Consider the following 14,598-nt stretch of genomic DNA (forward strand, 5'->3'; position numbering starts at 1 on the left):
ACTGGAGAGGAGCACAGGCTTCTACACAGAGCTCTGGCTCCCAGTAATGGATGTTTGGCTTTGACCTACTTGATCTGTCAGGGCTCTCCTGCTGTGTAGGACTGCTGGCCCCAGCAGCCACAGGCCAGTCCGTCCTTCTATACCTCTCCCCTGGCATACCGCCCTGATCACCTCGGATCTTGCCACGAGGCTGCCAGCTGTGTTAAGAGCTGGGTAGCAGGTCCCTTTCCAGTTGAGAGGTGTAGCCATTGCTACCCAGTGGCCATGTGTACAGAGGGATTGGGGAGGATGGGAGGGTAGAGTGTGGAGGGTGGACATAGCTGCCAAACATTTTTATCAAGGAAGGAGGCCAAGGTGACTTCCTAGGGCATGCAGCATCACAGGCTGGTACTAACCTCTCAGCCCGTCCCTCCCTCTTCCAGCCCCCCATGCTTCAGAGAGCCCATCCTTTTCTGAGTCCTGACTGTGGATTTGGCTGAGGTGCAGATACAATACAAATCCTAGTTTCTGGGTTCAAGAAGTAGATGGAAACCAAGATCCACCCACAAACAAGTCCATGCAGCCCAGGTACGCACAAGGCACACTGGTGGGGATTGTATGACGCAGGCCGAGTTCACAGAATGGAAGGATGAAGGTAGGGGGAAGTCCCCTCAAAGGGCCTTGGAGGACTTGGAAGGGCTGAGATTGAGAACAGCAAGGAGCTAGGAGGGTGTTTTTGGAAGCGGGGGCAGCCAGCATGAGCTAAGGTGAGGGCAAAGGCTGAGTTGGCCTTTAGTGGAGGCCTGGCGCATGTAAACGGTGTCCCTGAGGGCTGGGTGGGCTCAGGCCACCAGAGGTGCCAGGTGCAGCCTTCCTGTTCTGTGTGACTCAATCCTGTAGTCCTGTTTCCTTGACAATATGGGTAAATACGAAGCCCGTAAATCCATCCACAAACACCCACTGTTCCGGCATCTTCTCCCTTCCAAGTGAACAAGCCCAAAACCATCCCAGAGAGTATGATCCTGATGGTACCAAGCACTGTGGAACTGCTGTGTAGGGAGACAGGTTTCCTTCCTCCTGAGTGGCCCCCTCCCGCCCCCAGAGTCATGCCCTTTTAGGCCAAATGGGCTGCAGGGGAGGGGCAGGCCAATACCACAGTGGCCACAAAGGATGCTGCTCCTTTATCAGGAGGGGCCCCCTCATTAGGAGAAATGCAGGGCCATCCATGATGGGAGGTGTCAATTGAACATGCTGGCCCAGAAGAGGCTGCCAAAGAGAGAAAGCACCCCCCTCCCAACAAGAGTCGGGGAGTACAGAGAACACTGGCCAGGCATCGCCAGGATTGGGCAGGCTCCAGGCCCTCTCTGAGCCTTTGGTTCTTCTTCCAGAATGGGGAGACATTCTCCTTGCCCTGACCTCTAACCAGAAGCTAAAAGGAATGGAAAGGAATTGCCAGAATAAGCTTAGTTTGAGTAGTGTCTCTGCTCCTCTCTCCAGCAAGAGCCAGTCTTTGTGGCTAGGTGGGCCTTTGGAGATAGTCCAGCCCTTGCTACTCAAAGGGTGGCCCATGGACCAGAAACATCAGCAGTGCCTGTGAGCTTGTCAGAAAGGCTGACTCTCGGGCCTACCTCGGACCTTCTGAATCATAATCTGCCTTTTAACAAGATCCCCAGGTGATGCAGGCACAGTAAAGTTTGAGAAGCATTGTTCTAGTCCATCGAGTTCGACTCCTTCACACTACCAGTGAAGAAACTGAGGCTCAGTGGGAATAAGTCACTTGCAGGAGGTCACAGAGTTAATAAGTGGTCAACAGGCCCCAGCAGCAATGTGGTGCAGAGGAAGGATTATAAGCCTGGAAAGCAGAGCAGCCTCAGTTCAAATCCTGCCTCTGTCCTAATATGCTCTGTGACCTGGGGAAAAAGCTGGCTAATTTCTCTGAGCTCTTGTTTTTTCATCTGTAAAATGGGTATAATAGTAGCTACCTTTTATTATTATGGGGAGGATTCGAATGAGATGACATATTAAGGCTCTCTGCACAGAGTATGCCTTATGCCCGGTGCTCACAAATTTTGCCTTCCCTATACCCACTGCCTCTAAAATCTACACTCTGTGATTACTGGTCCCAAGAGTCTGTGAAAAGACTGTTTCTCAGACACAGTTGCTGAACTAACAAGGGAAAGAATAAGCGAGGGGTGGAGGTAGCAAGGCTTTTAAAGTTTAGATCGCCTTGTCCTTTAAATTCTGAAAGGTTCCCAACTGAATCCTCCAGCAAACAGCCAGTCTGCCAACAGGTAGGTACCTCGTTATTAGCAAATGCCCAGCACACGGCACACGCTCAGCTAATTTGATGGGCGTGTGACTGAAGGGTCCCTGGGCACTCTCACTTCCCCAACTTCCATGCACCCTTCAGGGTCGAACCCAAACACTCTCTGCTCCAGGAAGTCCACACTGATCCCCCTGGGAAATGATCTCCCCAGCAAAACCCTAACTGCTTTAAGGTAACTCACAGGCTCTGTCCCTCTCTCAGCCTCACAGTGGGACCCTTTTGGCTAGACCAGATGACTTGCAGGTCCCTGAGCACAGGCACCTTTGCACATGCTGTTCTTTTTGCCGAGAACTCTCTTCCCACAAACCCCCCCTTTCATCTAATTCCTACTCAATCTTTCTGTCTCAGTCTATGTGTTAGTTTAGACATAAATCTTTCGTGTAGAACCAGGCAAGTGAGGCCCCTGGAGCACAAAGTTCGTGGAGGCCCTGGCTTTCAGGTGCTGACCCCACACTTGCACATCCTGAGAGAATGAATCTCCTTAAATTTTGAATCGTAAGTGCCTCCCTCACTTCATCACGGTCCCCTCATTTCCCTGAATCCCCAGCTTATTTCCAAGCCCCACTCTGCACTGCCTCCTCATCACACCCTTTCCTGAAGAGTGCCGTCCTTGTCTGGGTGTTTACCAGTCCCCCCACACTGTAAACTCCAGAGCCAGGACCGTCTCTGGCTTGCTCACCATTTTATTCCCAGAGCCCGGTACACAGCAGACACGAAACCAACGCCTGCTGAATGGTCATGGAAGTTTGGTCTCCCTCCTGTCCTCTCAAATCCCACTGAAGGCACCAGTGTCAGGGCACCCAGCACGCCCGCTTTCTGCTCCATAAAGCTGCTCCTTGAACCACTGGACAGCACTCCTTGAGAGACAGTCTTCACCTCTGTATGTCAGGACCCAGCATGGAGCCTGACACGGAGGAGTGCTCATACCAGTTGGTTGGACGGGGCTGTGTCATTGGAATGACGCTCTAGTGGCAGCACTGAGGACATTGTGAGCGGCTGGGCCTGGATCCAGTCTGGACAACTCCCATAATGTCCTCACCTGTCTCCTCACCTCAGTCTCTCTCTGTCCAGCTCATCTCCAGCAAGAGGGCCAGTTGAAGCACTTATCTGTCTGTAGCTCCCAACAAACTTTTAGTTGCTTAAGCCCAAACTCCTCAAGCAAAATAACCCAGGCCCTCCGTGAGGCCTTTCTCTCCACACTGCCACTTCCTGTCAGGCTGCCTTCACCAATGGTTTGCCAACCCTAAATTGCTTGTCCCTCCCCCACTCCTTCCCCACTCTCTCTCACACATACACAAACACTGGTGGCATTTCACACACGTGTGCCCTTGTCCACTTTAACCCTTCTGGCTGGAATGCCCTCTCCCCTGGCCTTCCTTTCAGACTCGGAGCGGATGGTACCTTCTTTTCCAGGGCGTCTTCTCTGGCACTCCTCTGTGGCCTCTGGGCTTTTGCTGTTCCCTCTACTTGAATACTCTTCCTGCTGCTTTTCACTTGTCTTGTCCTTAGGCTTCCCCGAGTCAAAATCCCTCTCCCAGGATCCCACCCCGCCCCAGTATGAAAACAGCTGGTTATAGATAGCGTGGACCTCGCTCTCTCCACTTCCCCCACCTCAATCCCTCCACATGGTCACTGACTCTGTTATGCCGCAGTGCTCAGCAGGACCAACTCTCCCTCATCTCCAATTCCCCAGCACCCAGCCAGGTAGGTGCTCAGGTGTAGAGGCTAGTTGAACTGCATACCTTCCCAGTTCTCTGGAAATCACACTGTGATCTTCCCTTCCTCCCTCCCAGAGGGTGAATCCTGAGCCACAGTCAGCAGAGATTTAGGGTTTGATTTCTTGAATGATTTTCGGTGTCTGACAAGATGCTAAAGAAGAGAAAGACCAGGAGGCCAGGTGATTTATGAGGGAAGTGTTGGCTCTGACAAAGTTTGAGCCCCAGAGATTAGGGCAGGCAGGAGCAAAGTGCATGGCTCTTTCTTGAGGGGTAGGGGGATTTCTCTGGGTATCTTCACCTTGATCCCTTTGGATCAGTGCTGAACTCCTGGTTGACTCTGGCAACTTCCCAGTCCACATCTGGAGATAGAACAAGGCCACAGGCAGTTTGACAGGTTGGGAAGAAAGGGAGTCACAGTCAGAGGCTGTTAACCAGGCCTGCTTTGTCCTGCCCTCCTCTCTCCCTCCTAGCAGGCCTCCTGGCTAGAATGTGGCCTAGGGCCAAGTTCCTCCCTTTACAGGTAGGAAATCTGAGGCCCAGAGTGGGAAAGGGATGGACGGCTCAGGGTCCCATAGCAGGTTGTGAGCAGAGCTGGGACCCGATTTTACATTTGTTGGTTCAGGTATTCCCAAAGACCACACCCCAGGGCCTTCTCAGCATACCTGTCTCGGAGGAGAAAACATAAGGTGTGGCTGCTGGTAGAGGGAAGACAAAGGTCAGGCCATATCTTCAGGGACTGAGCTAGAGGCTCCCTAAAGTTCCTCCCACTCTGAACACTCAAGAACTCCACAACAAGAAGGCAAGGATGGAATGACCATCTCCCTGTTTTCTTTTTTATTATTATTATTTATGCCTACAGCACTTGGTCTTCCTAGGTGGTCTCCCATCCAAGTACTAACCAGGCCTAACCCTGCTTAGCTTCTGAGATCAGACATCGGGCTTATTCAGGGTGGCATGGCCGTAGACCATGAACCATGGCTCCACTGGGGCACGAACCCAGGACCTTCTGCACGTAAAGCAGATGTGCTAACCACTACACTATGGAACCACGTCCTCTATGTTTTCAAATAAAGAACAAAACCTGCACATTATGAGTGGCTTGTTCTATACATAACCATTCATTCATTCATCAATCATTCTCATCCCTCTTATGTACCTATGAGGCATTGTTTCAGGTGCTAGGGATAAGAAAAAAGGTCTCAGTGCTCACAGAGCCTGCATTCTGGTGAAGGACACAGGACATATACAACTAAATGGGTGAATACAGGCTAGAACATCAATACAGCAAACTGAAGCTTCCTACGAAGACATTCCTGTCATTGAGAGGTGAGGTTCGTGCCCCTTCTGCTTGAATTCTGGAGGGTTCTGTGATGAGTTTAACTAAGACATAAGATGGAAGTGATACTGTGCCACTTTTCTGGCCCAGGACTCAAGGACATTGGCAGTTTCTACTTCCAGTCTCTAGAAATATCCACTGTTGGAGTGCTGAGCCACTACATGAGAAGGCAACTATGCTTCTGGAGACACCACGTGGAGAGCTCCTGAGACTACACAGAGCGGGTGAGCATCCCAGCGGAGCCCGGTCTTCCGCTGTACCTGCCTTCTGGAGGGGAGCCTTCCTGAACTCTCCACACCAGCCCCGCCACCAGCTGAATACCCTGAGTAATCTCATAGGATGCTAGGGCAGTAGAGTAGCCCAGCTGCTCTCAGCCCAAATCCCTGACCCACAGGTCATGAGCATAATAAAAGGACTGTTAAGCTACTAAGTCTGGGACAGTTTGTTACACAGCGATAGATAACTCAAAGGTCAAGTGCTGACAAGTATACTGTAAGGAAAAATAAAGCAGAGTAAAAGGATATACAGTGACAGGGGTGTTACTTTCTGAGAATGTGCCTCTCTGGGAATGTGATATTTCATTCAAGGCCTTAACAAAGAAAGGGAGCCAGCCATGGAATGATCCAGGGGAACAGCATTCCATGTGCGGGAGATGGGGGCTGGCAGTAAGAGTAAGAAGCCTAGATTGGGAAGGAGATCCGCAGGGTTAGATCACAAAAAGGCCTGGAGACTAGGAGAAGGCTTTGCACTTTCTTCTAGTGTGAAAGGAAGAAGGCATGGCATGCTTAAGCAGGGGAGCAACGTGATCTGAGCAAATAAGTTTCTCCCGGCTTCTGCCAGAGGGGAAACTGTGGGGGAACCTGAAGCAAGAACCCCCACTGGGAGGCTACTGCAACTCATGCAGGTGGCTTGGACGAGGATGGTGGCAATGAGGAAGGTGGCAAGAGGCAGGATTCAGAATTTGGAGTGAAATGGCACAACCAGGACTTTCTGATGGCTTAGATCTGGACATGGAGAGGAAAAAAGAGGAATCAAAGATGGCTCCTGGGTTTTTCGCTTGAGCCATTCACCAAGATTGAGCCATTCTCCAACAGGGTTAGGAGGTACGAGAGGGATACTTGACAGGAAGAGTTCTAAGATTCCTGATAGAGATCCAAGAAGAGTTGCTGAGTAAATAATTGGAGACACTAATCTAGAGCTCAGGGCTAGAGATATAAATTTAGGAGTCACCAGCATGTTGCTAGCTAGCTCATAATTACTGAGCCCTTACAAATTCTGGCCCCAATTCCGACTTCTACAAGTGTTCATGATATAAATGGATGGTGTAAGCAGAGTTGAAAACATGGTGTTCGAGACCATGGAGTTGGATGGGATTGCCTGGAATGTAGACAAAGGAGGTCCATCAAGGAGAAGACTAAAATGATGGATGATTAGATTTGGCAAAAATCCAATGTAATGACTTTAATAAAAGCAGTGTCAGAACAGCAGTGAGGATAAACTAGTGATATGATTAGGTTGGGAAGAGAATGGGAAGCAAGGAAAGGGACGGTGAGGACAAACAAGTTACTGGAGGAGCTTAGCTATAAGGGGAAGCTGAGAAATGGGACAGGGAAATGTTGAGTCAAGGGAAGTGCTTCTAGATCAGATGCTGCAGCATGTGTGCAAGCCGAACGGTCAGTAGAGAAGGGAAATCAATGCAGAGAGGAGAAGGGGTGAGCACAGGAGCAAAATTGCACATGGTAGGGGGACGGATTTGTGAACAAGGAACCAATATACCAGGTAGGTGCAGTTTATCCACTGTAAAAGCCATAACACAGCAGAGCCTCTGATGCTCAGAGGAGAGACCACAGGTGGCCAGTCCCAGCCCCACCACTGAATGGCTGACTGACTCTGGGCAAGTCACTGTTTCCTGATCTTCACCTGGGGATTAATTATCCCTACCTCCCTGGGCTGCTGGGATGATTACACAGCTATCGGCTGTCAAGTGACTAGCTCAGAGGACAATGGCTCTAACAGTTCACGCCTGGGTCATGCAACAGACCTCTTTGGGTCTGAGATTTGTGGTTCAGTGTCAGCAAGGGGTGGGGATGTAGAGGGAGGGACAGGGCATTTAGCAGACCGGGAGTGTCGAGCCCTCCTGGGCATAGAGGGCCCTCCCTGACGTGGTCCCTGTCCCGTCTCTCATTCCCCACCTCTCGCTTCATGCTTTGGTAGTAATGACCCATTGGAGGTCTCACATACGCAGACACACGCTCTGGGTTTTCTGCTTTATATCTTTAGAAATGCCATCCCCTCTGTGTCTCTACCCAGAATGTCATTCTCCACTTTACATCCTTTACACATTAGCTCAGGCATTCTTGCTCCGGGGAACCTTCTCCAACTCTCTCTAGGCCTGTTAGGTGCCCTACCTCTGGGCCTAGCATCTTAGCCTTTTTCAGACTGTTTGCTCATCCTGGCTGGTAGACTCTGTGCTCTTGGGGGACAGAACAGAGTTTCAATCATCTTTGTAACCCCAAGGCCTGGCCTAGTGAGTGTTTACTGGACCAAAATTCTCCCAGGTAGCAGATGAATCAGGAGGGCAGCACCGTCCAGTAGAACTTTCTACAATAATGATAATGCTCTGTGCCTGTGCTGGCCAATACAGTGACCACTCACTGTATGAAAATGTCTGCTTATGAAACACTTGAAATGTGCTGGTGCGACCAAGAAACTATAGTTTTAATTTGAATTTAAATTAAATTTAAATAGTCACAGATGGCTAATGACTGCTCTACTGGATAGCATAGGCAGAAGGTAGAAGGGGTAGGGGGAGGACTGACGTTAGGAAGCACTTAGTATGTGCCAAGCTTTGACCCTGTTTAATACGTTAATCTTCACAACGATCTTGTGAGACAGAAATAGTATTATTTCCATTTCACGGACAAGGAAACTGAGTCTTGGAGAGAGGTGGTGAGTTGCCACGGTCCTTCAGCTTGACTCCTGCCAAGTAGATCTTCCGATCCCCAAGTCTCTGGTTCTTCCTGCCATGCTAGACTGGGCCTACACATCTCCAGGGTCTGGCCCTGAAGGTGCTTTAGTGGAAGACGCTGCCCCACTCCGACGCCCACCTCCCACAATCCCTAGGGCACACATGGGTCAGGCAGCACGCTACAACCGGCTTGCAGACGTCTGGGGACACAGCCTGAGTGTGTTAGGGCATGAGGGCCCCTGGCTGCATGTGGGAGGGGCAGAAGGGCCCCAAGCCTGCTAGCATTCTTCTCCTTGGATTCCCGCTCGTGTGAGCAGCTTTGGGGAGTTCTCTCGGTGCTGTTGTAATTTATTGTTTCTGCTCTAATGATTGCTCCATGTCTGATTATAAATGCCTTCTGGCTGGGGGCCCAGATTCAGAAAATTCCCATGATCTGCTTCCAAAGTTGATGGAGACACAAACGGGACCCATGTCTCCTTTTCGTCATCGGCCACATTTTCAAAGTGGGTGGGGTTGGGGGAGTTCAGGGCCTGACAGAGGACTCAGGGTAAGGTTGCAGGAGGAGGAATCTGGTGGCCTGGAATTCCAATAAGTGTCCCAGTGAGGCATCTCCTGCATCCCAAAGAACCTTCGAGGTGGCACTTAAGTGAGCCTGCTCCTCTCCTCCCAAAATAGAAGGCAGAGTCTGAGTCAGAAGCAGCGGACGATACAGCTCATCGTGGAAAGGACAACACAGCCCAACCCTGCCAACACCCTTCTCCTTATCCACTTGGTAAACTCCCACTCATCCTTTAGGTAAAAGATAGCTTTGATGTCATCTCCCGCAGAGGGGCTCCTCAGACACCCATCCCTTCTACAGGTAGTCAGGTTTTGCTCCCTGTAAACCTCCACCAGCACAGCATACAATAATAATAAGAACACCTGCTATTTATTGAGGCTCTCCTCTTCGCCGGGCACCGTGCTGAGTGCAGGATGCACTTTATCTCATTTAATCCTCATCCCATCCCTGTCAGGGAGGCACTATCTTTATTCACATTTTACAGATGAGTGAACAAAAGCTCAGAGAGGTGAAGCGAGTTGCCTAAGATCAAACAGCTGTCAAATAACGGAACTGGATTTGAATTCAGAAGATTGTAACTCAAAACGTTAACCTCACAGCATGTGTGTTTACACCTGTCATCGCCTCACTGCAATGAGTGGTTTCATCTCTCACTTTGCTGGAATAGAGAGAGCTTCTGGGGCCGAAGCAAGTCCGACCCCACACAGAGGAGTGCTCAAGAACTGACCGCTGAGTGAACTTCTCAGGTGAAATTAACTTCTAAAAAAAGTCCCGCTGCACAAAGTAGGCAATAAAATTAGGGTAGTCCCTTATTACTGTCAGGGTATTTAAGCAGCCTCAAAAAAGCAGTGGACAAATGCTTAATGAGCAAGCAAGACGTGATTGCAGAGACAAATGCCATATCTCAAGAGGGACTGAAAGACCTGAGTTTTCTGGGTTAGTCCTAATTTCAGATATTATATCCCATTAGTCGCTTACATCACTGGAATGGCCTAGAAATCCCAATATTTAGGTCTCTAAACTGAGAGACCAGAAGAGGCAGCCCGAAGGTCCTACCATGTGTTGGAATTTTCAGTTTGAGAAGTAAGGCCACAAAAGAAAAGAATGTTGATTTTACATGCAGGCAGATCCATGCTCAAATCCTCTTTGCTACGTATAAGCTCTGCCACCTCAGACAAATTACTTCCCTTCTCTGAGCCTCAAATGCAAAAATGGGGCTAGAGCTGCTGCCTTAAAAGGTCGTTAGGAGTAGTAAACAGGAGAACATATGGGAAAGCACCCAGGACGACACCTAGCACCCAGGAGGGAATCAGGAACTGTGAGGTTTCTCCCTGTCTTAGATGGGGTCAAGGAGGAGAGAGCCATTCTTAAGGACAGATCTGGCTGAATGCAGAGAGCATGATGCTCTGCAGAGCAAGGATCAGAGAGGAGACTGGCTGACCTGGGGCTCAGATCCTGAACTGGATGCTTCTTCATTCACACACTCATGAAGAGTGTGGATCAAACGACAGTCTATTCTAACACCAGCCTGATGCTAAGGCAGAGAGAGAGAGAGAGAGAGAGAGATGGGCAAAACCCTGCCCGCTCCCAGCTATGAGCCCATAAGAAAGGAGGACAGAGGACCCGGCATGTATGGAGGCAAAGGATAGACAGACAATGTGGGGACCCAGATGCCGACGAGAAGCTCTGACAGGCCTGGAGAAGTCAGGGGAGCTCGTGGAAGAGCCGTCTTAAAGAATGAGTAGAACTTGTATGAAGGGCATCTCTAGTTACAAAGGGGCACCACGCGGACAAAGAAAAGGCATGGAAAAGGATAAGAAATTTAAAAAATTAGATTGCCATTATATTTTAGCTGTATCGTCTCACTAGTTAATGACTCAATGCCTCAGTTTTCTCATCCGTAGAATGGGGATGATAATAGTACCTATTATGTCGGAAGGCTCTAAGGAATAAGTAGATGGAAACCTACTCATATTTACAATATACTGATGAATAAATAAGGATAATCACCACCATATCACCATCATTGCCATCACCATCATCATCATCGTTAGAGATGAGGAAACTGAGGTCCAGAAGAGGGAAAGGATTTTTCTAGGGTGACTCGGAGGGTTAGAGGCAGGCCCCAGCACTTTTATATTTCTAACAAGGACAGGATTTTTAAAAACAAGCTTCCTTTGACAAGTGGGAGCTCAGAGTTCCCCCCCTCTCCCGAATAAAGAAGCAGCGGTCATGGAGACTGGGCCACCCAGTGTTCACACAAAGGTATTTTCTCTCAAGGTTGATCTTTCTACCTCCTGCCCTGCTGGTGCCAACAGTCCTTCAGCTAGGCTCTTACCATCTGCAGCTGGCAACAGAGGGCAACATCCCAAACCCAGATACCAGGGAGAGGAAGCAAAGGCCCCAGACCTGGTGAAGGGTTGGGGTAGGGGAGGCACACATGTGTCATGACTTCCTTGTTCCAAGAGGAAACGGGAACTCCCTCCCCCCAGATTCCATCCCATTGCCACAGCGGTCTCTAACAACATCATCATTCTCCAGCTCCACTACTCATTATATATTTTGCCAGCCGCAAACATGGCCTAAATTACATATCTCAGCCACCAAAGCTCGGGCACAGGCCCACAGAGCAAGACTTGAGGGAAATTAGGTGAGACCAAGGGAACTTGGGCCTGGAAGAGAATAGAAGCCAAACAGAAAGGGATGTATAATCCATTCACAGGACCTTTCTCTTTTTGGGGTGTTAGGCACGTGAATGGGGTTCAGGCTACAGGAGTAGAGAGGGCAGGGCAGGTGGAAGAGAGAGCAGAGGAAACAAGAGAGAGAGAACTCAGGACTAAAGAGTCACCAAACCTTTGGACCATTCTAGTTCCAGCTCAGTCCCTTCGGAATTATGGCCTTCCACTAACCTTTCCGCTTTCCCACCTGTTTATCTGAAAACCATAGTCCCTTCCATCTCAAGTCCTGGGCTAAACATAAACGGCAGGGTGGGGGAGGAGTACACGAACACACATGTTTTAGTCTGCCTTCTTTCTAGAACCACTGGGAAAAGAAGTTTTCCTCTCCTGCCTTGAGAGATGGTTGTTTTCTGTGAACTTAGCTGAGAAATAATGTGTTTTCTGTGACATTAACTTACTAACAACTGAGATATCCCAGAGTACTGGGGTTGGGGAAGAGAGCAGAGGGATCTCTCATCTTTTCCTCCCCCCACCCCCCAGTGGAATCCTGTGCCCCTATCTGTAAAATGATGGAGTTGGGCTGGATTCAATTCAACTCAAGCACGAAGCACACAGCACTGGAGGTGTGTGGGGTAGAGGTGATACACACAGCCAAAGAGAAGGCCCTAGCTACTCCACAGAGTACTTTCAACAGAAAAATGGTGCTCTGTGAGAGGGCCAGGGGCAAGATCCACCCTTTCTGGAAGCAGATATCTGAGAAGCCTTCTTGGAAGAAGAGGTTGACCTTGACGGGTTCGGAATCCCACAAAAAAAATAACTGTGCATTTGTGCCTCTGTATGTACATGTAAGAGAGAGAGGGAGGGAGGAAGATAGGCAGACAGACTTGGGGTCAGGAGGAAGGAGCAACTTAGGGAACGATCCAAAGGCAGGGAAGAACTTTCCAGTCCCGGTGCCTGGGGTAACAGCGCTGAGGAGAACAAAGACCAAGGCCCCTGAGATCACACTGTGAGGGCCTTGACTTCCTAAAGGCCACCAGGATTCTGTAATCACTGTTAATTACTCAGTTCCACTTTGGACAAGGTTTGGTGTGGAAAGATGGGACTGAAAGAGCAGGCAGAGAGTTTTAAAAGTTTTGCGAGTCCAAGTCCAATAAAAGACAATATGATAATGAGCAGCCTTGAGCACAGTGGACAGGATGAAAGGAGAGATACCGTGATTTAACTGTTTAGACATTTTGTTATCATGGAATGGTAAGAAAAGATTGTAAGTGATAGTAATAATAATAAAAGATAAGATAGCAACAAATGACAATGGTGAGAGATAATGGTTATGTAGGTTTGCTCTCTGCCAGCTGCTGTGCTGTGTGTTCTCCCTGGATCTCTCTTTTAAGCCTCTCAACAACCCTTTGAAGCAGGTACTACTGTTAACTCCTTTTGTAGATAAAAAATAGCAGTGACTTTGATAGGTTAACTCACCCAAAGTCACCTAACTAGTGAGAAGCCAGGCCAGGGGCATCTAACTCTGATATTAATCACAAGGCTATTTCAGTGTCATTGTTACAGACGGAAAAAACTGAAGCTCCCAGAGGACAGATGACTTACTTAAAGTCACAGAGTGACTTTACCAGTCATTCATTCAAACATCTACGCAGAGCTTCCTATGCATCAGGGGAAGCCTGAGCAGAGCTTCCTATGCATCAGGGGAAGCCTGAGCCAAGGCCATTGGGACTCCTCTTTTGGACCATTCCACAGTCTCCTCCCTGGTTTGCCCACCTCCAGGCCCCTCTCATCCATACTGCATCCAGAGCGGTCCTTCTGAGATCTAAGCACAGTTAAAAACCTTGCAAAGCTTCAATGCCCTGGGAAACACTATGTCATAGAAGGCCCATCACAACTGGCCCCAACCTATTTTCCAAACAGTTGTCTCACACCATCCTTGATGCCCTATTTATCCCAGCAGCATCGGGCTTCTCCCTGGCCCCAAGCACTGCGCACTTTCCCCAGGGTGGCTCTGCGTACACTCTCTGCTCCTCTGTTTACAATGCCCTTAGACCTTTCGTCTGTCCTGTCAAAGTCTGACTCTTCAAGGAGCAACTTTGGAAAATCTTTCCTGGCTCCCAGGTACTTGCTAGCACCTAGCACGCTGTAGGGCTCTAGTGCAACAGGATTCCACTCTCCTTGTTTCATGAGTAGTCTGTGAGCATCATCAGACTGTGAGCATCTCAAAAACAATAAAAAAGATGATGGAATACGCCGACGGTTACTATGGATAGGGACTATTATTACCTAATTTATTATCTCATTACTATTCTCATACTTATTCTCATTACTTTTATCATCTCATTTATTATCTCATTTCCCAAGAGGCACAGAGAGATAGAGGAGCCTGCCCAGGTTTGCACACCTTGGAAAGGACTGAGCTGGAGCTGACCGTGTCTATCTCATACTGAGGCCACATGCCAACTGCTGTGTCACCGCTGTCTCCCAGAGTGATGATTACTACATGTTCCCTCTAGTGAACCGAAGAGCAGCGGTGCCAGTCCCGGAAGCCTCCTACGCCCTGCTTTTGTTCTCTGTCCTCATCTGCCAGGCTGGCTTCCTGGGTAGGACCTTGCCGCCCAGCCGTGAACCCAGTCACATCTCCCCAGTCACATGTTCCTAACACACAAACACAGACAGCAACAAGACCCAAGCTTGCTCTTCTGTGTGCCAACAAGGGACAGAGGTGGCATGTGGGAATAAAGATAGACAGGCTTCAGTCAGAGAGAAAATAAAGTGAGCAGTGTGGGCGGGAGCCTGGGGGGCCATGGTGGTCCGGGAATTTGGAGGGGGAAAATGCCCATAATGGCATATTTTCCAGCAGTGAAAAACATTTAGACCCACTTTAAAAATGTAATTCTCACCACAGCTATTCCTGGACGCCTGCCCAGAAGAGCAATCGGGGCATATGAATGACACTCCCTGCCCACACTTACCCACTCCTGGCTGTCTCTCTTGGTCCCAAACATCTTGTTCTCAGTGTACCTCCTCTCTG

The 14,598-nt window shown here is 49.3% G+C and overlaps 1 protein-coding gene and 1 pseudogene across 6 annotated transcripts in view; both read right to left on the minus strand.

Moving 5' to 3' along the window:
* The window catches only part of TRABD2B (TraB domain containing 2B), a 204,055-nt gene that overhangs the window by 140,667 nt on the left and 48,790 nt on the right, over positions 1 to 14,598 (minus strand). The gene's annotated exons all lie outside the window — the stretch shown is intronic.
* On the minus strand, positions 4,874 to 4,989 carry LOC111744487 (annotated as a pseudogene).

This window comes from Pteropus vampyrus, unplaced genomic scaffold (assembly GCF_000151845.1).
Source record: "Pteropus vampyrus isolate Shadow unplaced genomic scaffold, Pvam_2.0 Scaffold135, whole genome shotgun sequence".
Classification (NCBI taxonomy): domain Eukaryota; kingdom Metazoa; phylum Chordata; class Mammalia; order Chiroptera; family Pteropodidae; genus Pteropus; species Pteropus vampyrus.